Consider the following 9464-nt stretch of genomic DNA (forward strand, 5'->3'; position numbering starts at 1 on the left):
TTTGTACACTGCTCTTAGGGAAGCACCTAACACTCATGTAGAAAGAATAGACTTTGTAAGGCACTCCTTATCATCCAGTACTGAAGCCTGCTGGGCAAAGGCACACATCAAGCTTGCCTTGTTGACATAGCTGAAATCAGAATATGGAAGCCCTCACAGTCTGTCCCAGAATGGGCCTTAACTGGGCCAAGATCATGAGGTTTCAGGGTGTGTCAGTGGAGGTATTACTAATTGAAGGATCCTTGTCCAAGGCACTTCTCCTTTGGAGACCCGGCATGAGGGTCATGAGGGTGCTTTCCATTTTGAGTGGTCCTCGACTGAGGCACATGTCCTGAGGGGCTTCAGGGGGTCACTGTTCCCTCAGGGACTGTGGAAATGCTCTTTAGTTGAATAGATGTGACTTATTGTAACAATATCTGACCAGTGGAGCACTGCTTCATGGAAATTGCTCTATCAAGGTCACTATTATGGGCTGAATTGTGGCCCCAAAAAGATTTGCTGAAGTCCTACCTCCAGTACCTGAGAATGTGACCTTGTTTGGAAATAAGATCTTTACAGATGTAATCAAGTTAAGATGAGGTCATTAGAGTGTGGCCTGATACAATGATCCTTATAAGAAGAGAAGAGACACAGACAGACAGGAAGGGAACACAGTGACTACAGAGGCAGAGATCAGTGTTGCATCACCACGAACCAAGAAATGCCCAGAGTTACCAGCAGCTGAAAGGAGCAAGGAAGAATCTTCCCCTAGAGACTCTGGAGAGAGCATGCTCCTCTGGACACCTTGATTTCTCCTTCTTGCCTGAGAAATAATTTCTATTGTTCCAAGCCACCCACATTGTGGGACATTGTTAAGGCAGCCCTAGGAAACTAATACAGCCACCCACAAGAGCACAGACTGCTCTGCCCTTTCCATGCTTGAGCTCCTGCTCTGTCTGACCAGATGAACAACTCCCCTGACCTTTGAGGCAGGTCTCTGCCCACTGTCTCTCCCCACCCCTAGCTCCTTCTCTGCCATGTTCCTCCTCCTGCTCCACGTCCCACATAGATGCAGCATTGCCCAGAGTTCTGTTCTAGCTTAACTAACCTACATACCCCATCATAGCTGAGAACCTGGTGGGAGTCTGGCCTCATTTTTCTTAATGATATCCTTGCCCTCATCATTATTTAGTCCCTCAGTGGATATTTATTGAGCACCTGCTGCATGACAGACCCTGTCCCAGGCCCCTGGGATTCAGCACAAACAAAGAAAACTCCTGGAGTTTATGTTCTAGTGACTGTAATGGGGAAGGGGAGGTGGAATAAGGAGTAGGTCAGGAAACAGAAAGCATGTAAGTAAAGGAACAAGATAATTTTTAGTCATAAGAAGTACTATTAAAAAATAAAATAAAATCTTAGGTGATAGAGAGTGACTTGTATCAGGAGAGCTCTCCTATGGAGGTGAACTTTAGCCTCTGATCTGAACAACAGGGGCATTTGGGGAGGTCCTTTCCAGGTAGGAAGAACAACTGCTGCAAAGAACCTGAAGGAAGAATAAGAATAATCTCATCAAGGAAGAGAAAGAAGGCTGATGAGCCAGAGAAATGAGGCTGAGTGGAGAACTCCGGACATCCATTTGAGGAAGTAGGATTTGTGTTATTTTCTGTTACTCTTTATTACTCTAAACTGTGAAAAGATATACAAATTTTAAACTTCAGGACAAAAAATTTAAACTCAGCTCCAGGGATCTTCCCAGGGATGAGCTAGAACCACTATAGGGATAGCACCTTCTAGGTCACTGGCCCCAAAGTGTGGCCCCTGGACCAGCAGCATCAGTAACACTGAGAAAGTTATTAAAACTGCAGATACTTGGCCCCACCTCAGACCCCCTGAGCCAGAAATGCACTTACCACTTACAAGCATCCTGTGCCCACACAACCACTCTTTTTCACGTTCAGCATAGTATCCAATGAATTACATGAGATAGTCAACACTTTCTTTAAAATGGGCTTTGTGTTAGATGACTTTTCCGGACTGTGGACTAGTGTAAGTGCTCTGAGCACTGTTTAGGTAGGTGAGGCTAAGCTATGGGTTTGGGTAGGTTTGCTGTACTAAATGCCTTTCTGACTTAGGATATAGCCAACTTTTCATGGGTTTTCAGGATGCAATTCCATCAAAAGTTGATGAAGATCTGTATTCACTTAATTTAAAAGAAATTAGTAGAAGAGAAATAGAGGAAGAAAAAAGAAGTAAGATATTTGAGACATAAGAAAACAGTAAGAAAAATGGCAGATATAAATTCAACCACATCAAAAATAATATCAAATGGGAATATATTAAACAATCCAATCAAAAGGCAGAAAGTATAAAACCGAATGTAAAAGAAGATCCATCTCTGTGTTGATACAAGAGACACTTTAGATCCAAAGATGCAAATAAGTTGAAAATGAAAGAACATAAATTGGCATGCCATACGAACAGCATCAATAAGAGATCTGTAATGACTATAAAAGTATATGGCAATATAGACTGTAATACTTAAAAAAAGTTACTGCAGGTAAAGAGAAACTTTGAAATGATAAAAGGGTAATTCTATCAAGGTACTATAACAATTATAAACGTAGACACATGAGAGCCCCAACACTGGATCAAAAATGGACAGAACTGAAGGGAAAAATTGACAACTTGATAACAGCTGGAGACTTCAATACTCCACTTTCAATAAAGAATAGGATAACTAGGCAGAAGTTCAAAAAGCATATGGAGACTAGAAAACACTATAAACCAACTAAACTTAAGAGACATTTATAGAACACTTCATCCAGCAATAACAGTATACACATTCTTCTCAAGTGCACATAGAATATTCCTCAGGATTTTCTAAGTCATAAAACAAGTCTCAATAAACTTAAAGGGTTGAAATATACACAAAGTATTTCTCTGACCACAGTGAAATGAAATTAGAAATCAATAACATAAAGAAATTTGGGAAACTTAAAAATATGTGGAAATTACATATCATAGTATTAAGTAACCAGTGGGTCAAAGAAGAAAGCACAATGGAAATTAGAAAATAATTGAGAGGAATGAAATAAAACGTGACATATAAACACTCATGGGATGCAACTGATGCAGTGCTTGGGGGGATTTAATAGCTCTAAATGCCTATAAAATGAAAAAATAAGAAAGATCTCAGATAAATAAACTAACATTCCATCTTAAGAAACTAGAAAAAAAGAGAAGCCAAACCCAAAAGAAAATAGAAGGAAGAAACATAATGAAGAAATAATAGAAATAAAGAAGAGATTAACAAAAGAGAAAACCATGAAACCAAATGTTGCTTCCTTGGAAAGATCAACAAAATTGGTGAACGTTTAGCTAGAATGATAAAGAAAAAGAGAAAGGAGGCTCAAAATTATAAAATCATGAGTGATAGAGAAGACATCACTAATGATGTTACAGAAATAAAGGGACTATAAAGGAGTTCAATGTACAATTGTATGGAAACAAATTAGATAACTGATAAAATGGATAAATATCTAGAAATATGTAAACTACCAAAATTGACTCAAGATTAAATATAAAATCAGAATAGGCATATGAAAGTAAAGAGATTGAATTGGTATTTTAAAACCACTAACAAAGGAAACCCAGGCCCAAGTGGCTTTGCTGGTGAATTCTATCAAACACTTAAGAAGGATCAACACCAATTTTTCATAATCTCCATCAAAGAAATAGAAGAGGAGGAACACCTTCAATATACTTTATGAGAAGCAGCATTACCTAACACAAAAGCAGACAAAGACATAACATGCAAAAAATAGGACTTATGAATATAAATGCAAAAATTCTCAACAAAATAGTAATAAAATAAGTACAGCAAATATAAAAAAAAAGATTATACATCACAACCAAGTGGGACTTATTGCAGGAATACAAGGTTGATTTAACACCTGAAAATCAATTCATATAAAAGTAATAGAATAAAGACACAGACCACATGGTTATCTTAATAGATACAGGAAAATCATTGGAAAAACCCATTACTTTTCATGATAAAGACTCAACAATATGGGCTAAAAAAAACATCCTCAACTTGATAAAGATTATCAATGAAAAGCCTACATCTAACATCATAGCTAACGATGAGAAATTGAATAGGTTTTCCTTAAATTAAGTTATGGATGAGAAGGATATCTACTCACACCACCTCTATTCAACACTGTACTGGATTCTTGCCAAAGCAATTAGGCAAGAAAAAGAAATAAAAGATGCCCAGACTGGAATGGAAAAAGTGAAATTATCTCATTTGCAGCTGACATAACTTGTATATACAAAATTCTAAGGAATATACTTAAAAACTATTATAGCTAATAGACAAGCTTTTTAGGGTTGCAGAATACAATATACACAGCAATATAAAAATTAAGCTTGGAAAACAATTTCATTTACATTACCATCAAAAGAAAATACATAGGAATAAATTCAACGAAAGAAATGCAAGTCTTGTACATTGAAAACTACAAAACATTATTCTAAGAAATAGAAGAAGCCCTAAATCAATTGAAAAATATCCCATGTTCATGGATTATGACTTAATATTGATATTATGACAATACTCCCCAAATTACCTACATACAGACTTAAGGCAATCTCTGTGAAAATACAACCTGGCTTTTATGCAGAAAATGACAGGCTGATCCTAAAATTTGTGTGGAAATGCAAGTGACCTAGAAAGCCAAAAAAATCTTGAAAAATAAAAATAAAGTTGGAGAACTCATACTTCCAGATCTCAAGATTTACTACCAAGCCACAGAATTCAAGTATTTGTAGGATAAAAATATAGATCAATGGAATAGAACTGAAAGTCCAGAAATAAACCTAACACTAAGATCAACTGATTTTCAACAAGGGTGCCAAGGCAATTCAATTAAATTAATTCAACATTCTGAAGATAAGTATTTTCAAACATGGTGGTGGCCAACTGTATATTCAATGCAAAAGAATGAAGCTAATTATATTTTTTAAATATTTAGAAAATCAACACAAAATAAACAGAAACTTATATGTAAGAGCTAAAACTATAAAATTCTTAAAAGAAAACTTAGTAAATATTCATAACCTTGGGTTAGTCAATGGTATCTTAGACATGGACCCTAAAGCACAAAGTAAAAAAAAGATAAAACTGATAAAATGGACTTCCTCAACATCTAAAACCTCTGTTTCAACAGGCATGACCAAAAATGTGAAAAGACAACCCCAGAATGAGAGAAAATGTTTGCAAATCATCTGTTTGATAAGGGAGTTATATCCAGAATATAAAATATAATATCTCTTATAAATCAATAATAGAAGACAAATAAGCCAATTAAAAATGGGCAAAATCCAAATAGACAGTTCTCCAATGAAGATATACAAATTGTCAATAAGCACACCATGAAAAAGTAACGTAACTAATCCCCAGAGAAATGCAAATAAAAACCACAATGAGATACCACTTTACACCAATTAGAATAGTTAAAATCAAAAAAAGAGTCAGTAACAAATATTGTGAAGGAAGTAGAAAAATTGGAATTCTCTACTAATGGGACTGTAAAAGGATGTGGCTGCTTTGAAAGCATTTTGGAAGTAAAGTTACCATATGACCAGCAATACTGTTCTAGGTATATGCCCAAGAGAAATGAAAGAATCATGAATGTTGCACAAAACTCAAACGTGTGTTAATAACAACACTTTCATAATAGCCAAGATGTGGAAACAGCTCCAATGTCTATCAGCTGTTGCATAGATACATAAAATGTGATATATATATATATATATATATATATATATATATATATATTATACACACAATGGAATATTATTTACCAACAAATGGGATTGAAGTTCTGATAGATACTACAAAATAAATGAACCTGAAAAACATTATGCCAAGTGAAAGAAATCAGTCACAAAAGGCCATATAATCAATGATTCATTTAAATAAATTGCTCAGAAGAGGGGAATCTATGGGTATAGAAAGTAAGATTAGTGGTGAACAGTACTGGGGGTTCAGGAGAATTGGGAGTGACTGTTAGTGAATAGAATTTCTTTGAAGAATGGCAAAAAATGTTCTAAATTCAGATCATGGTGATGGACACATAACTCAGAATATATTAAATTATTAAATGTATAGTTTAAATGGGTGAATGCTGTGGTATGTGATTTATATCTTAGTAAAGCTATTAAAAAATAAAGGTGAGGAGATGTATATTAGTTTTTAAAGATTTGAACTGAAAGAATAAACAAGGGTTAGTTCTCTAGCTTTTTAGGAAATCTGGCCGTAGAAAGCATCATTCCTCATGGGGCAGCAGGACTTGATGGATGGATACAGAACATGAAGCAGCACTGTTGTGGGGCTCAGGAGTTGGGTCCAAATCTCAGTTCTGACTTGCCACTATTTTTCTCTTAAGTAAGTGACTTACCTTCTCTGAACCTTTCTTTAAAGAAATTAGTGTCTATTTCATGGAGTTGTTGGAAGTCTTAAAGTAGGTCCCATGCCTCAAGTGTTTAGCAAAATACCTGATGAAGTGCAGGGCTTGAAAACTCACAACTCTTTAATAGTATCATTGTTATTATTATTATCACCAGTTACAGGGTCCATATTAGAACATATAAAGTCTTTAAACACCCAATGGCTCTGCATAGGCTCCAATCACCCAGTTACATGCTTTATTTCATACTGAGGGATTTCGCCTTAGATTTGCTGGGCAGAGCTGGATGGCATTTATTAACCTCTAGAGTATCTAAAGACTCTTATTGGAAAGTTCCTCTGACTCTACTCCTCAGGGTGTTATTAGGAAATTACAAGAAAACACATTTTGGGATTTATTTCTGGTCTTGTCAATAGCAAAGGTCAGCTGTGCATCCACTTGAAATAAGCAGGTAGACTCTAACAGTCACTGTGGTAAGTACAAAAAAAAAAACCCAACTATTCCAAATAGCTGTCTTATCCTTAAATATTCGGGTAAGGGAATTTGCTGTTTTTCCCTTAGGAACATGGGAATGGAAAGAGGATTAGGGATTTGAGCAGGACCACACAGTGGGAGCTAGTGTCTTACCACCAACCTTGCAACGCGGATTCCTTTGCCCTTATTCTCGGCACAGGCCAGGAGCGCCTCCTAGAACTGACAGCAATGACTAATTCTGTTACATTTTTCCCTTTTCCCAAGCTGCAAACCCTTTCAGGGTCAGGGCCATGTCTTAAATAATTCTGCCTTTACCTAGAGCAACCTGTCCATGGGTAGTACATGCAGTGCACCTCCAAGGTGACCGTGATGGAGCTGTCACTGGCCAGAGGCAACCATGCCTTTCCACTGTTTGTGTATTGGTTGAAACAACCATGCACTTAAATGCCGTCTGCTCATAATTGATGGGACAGTGTGAACCTCAGGCACTGCTGGGGAGTCAGACCATTGCTGGACATGGGAGACTTGCTGGGAAAACAAGAACTGCGATCACTTCTCCAGGTACATGCATGGGGCAGGGAGGTGAGGTCAGCTGAAGGTGACTTCCTGGGGTTGGGACTTAACCAGCACCTGAACCAGAGGGCAGGCAGGACCTTTATTTTAGCTTCAGCTTTAGCTTCTTCTAAGTGCTAAGAAGTTTTTCAGGAAGGATATGTCATTTCTGATTGTGAGAATAATTTCTTCCCAGCTGCGTTTGTCTGGGGATTTGAGACTGGGAGATAGAGAGGCTCCTGAACAGGAAGACCCCAGTAAGTCTCCCATCATGGAAGCAAACACATTTAAGGGAGGTGATGAATGACGGGCACTTTCTTGCTAACAGATGGCCTCCAGAGAGGTCACTTTCTGTGCCTGATGGTCTTCTCAGTGTGGGTCAGGGACAGAGTCTGGGAGCTCACACATACACACAGACAATAGACATGATTCTTCGAGTCGTCTAATTTATTTTTATGTTAGGATTTGGCTGCTGGACTAGGTTAAACCATCTGTCACCTTTACGACTGGTGAGAGGGGGGCTGAAGTCTCAAAGACACATCAAGAGGGAGGGGCCCACCGAGCTGTAATCCCTCACTCATATCACATCCCTGTACAAATACACAGCTGCTCCTATACCCTCAGCCCACGGATCGCAGGGCATGGAGGTCATTCAGTTCAACCCGCTTGTTTTCCAGTTAGCAAAACTTCAGTCAGGAGAAGGGAAGCATCTCACTGTAGTCACAGTGTAGTTGGTGGCAAGGCCACAAACAGACTCCGGGACCCCTGCCTTCAAGGCCATCTCCTTCCTGATAGGGGCCCACCATCCCCCCGTGTGCATCTGCCGCTTGCATTCCAAGGGTGGAAAAAGAGCCTGTGGCAGCTTAATTAGCCATAAATACTCCTTTAATAAAACCACCCTGTTATGGTTGTTTCTGTTAGAAGGAGTTATTATTGCCATGACATAAATTTCCTGAAAAACGATATGGTTGGTTCATTGCGGCCTATGACAAGAACCAGGGTGATAAAACAGCCAGATGAGTTATGTGTCTCCCCAGTTCCTTAGGCTTATCTCCAAGCAAAGAGCCAAGGCGCTGAGACTAATGGAGACGTGACTGTGTGTGGCTGCGAGCAGTGCGTGCCATTTATTTTATACCGTTTTTAAGATGAAGGCCTGACATGGCTTAAAACAAGCAGGATTTCTCTGAGAAGCAGACAAAGGAAACAGGACTAAACCACAACAGAACTCATTTTCTCCTTGTAATGAGGCAGGATGACAAGTCTGTGAAGGGTTTGGGGTCCAAAGCCATATTCGTGTCCTGGTGAGTCTTCTGGGCTTGGTTGACAAGCATGTGACCCTGCAGCATGGAGGGCTGGGGACGCTGTGTGACCCCCTACAAACCCCAAGGTGTCTACCTGGCAGACAAGGGGACTTCAGAAACGAGATGGCAGCCCCCAGCCCTTGGTCATGGTCCTAGGCCTGACCTGCAGCCGGTTGCTGTTGCTCGTGAGCATCTCCTAGACTGTGAGGTGCTCACCCAGGACTCCATGAATTACTTTATGACAGGGGGAGACAAGTGAGGGCTGGGCTCCCAGTGGCTCAACACCCCTGCCAGGCAAGGGTTGGGGCAAGCACTCAATCTCTCACCAGGTACCTGAAGACCCTGATCAGGGTGACTTGTGAAAAGAGATACTTCCTACAGAGAGACAGTGCCTCCAAAGTGCTATGCTCACCACAGTTCAACCAGAACCTTCTTGATAACCTGGGTCTCCTTACAGCTTGAAGTTCTGCTTGTCCGTGGAGTTGGGGGTGAGCAGCACAGCTCAGTGGGGAGCACAGCCCTTCACATCCTGCCCAGCTCCCCCACCTCCCGGGGGCACCAGGACTGGCTGGGGGTCCTGACCAGGCAGCCCTCTGGGACATATGACTCATGTCCATCCTTCTTTCAGTTTGCATCCTAAGTCCGTGGAGGTACACACTCGCGGAGGCAGAAAGGTAATTTGCTT

The sequence above is a fragment of the Manis pentadactyla genome, chromosome 8, assembly GCF_030020395.1.
Source record: "Manis pentadactyla isolate mManPen7 chromosome 8, mManPen7.hap1, whole genome shotgun sequence".
NCBI classification, from domain to species: domain Eukaryota; kingdom Metazoa; phylum Chordata; class Mammalia; order Pholidota; family Manidae; genus Manis; species Manis pentadactyla.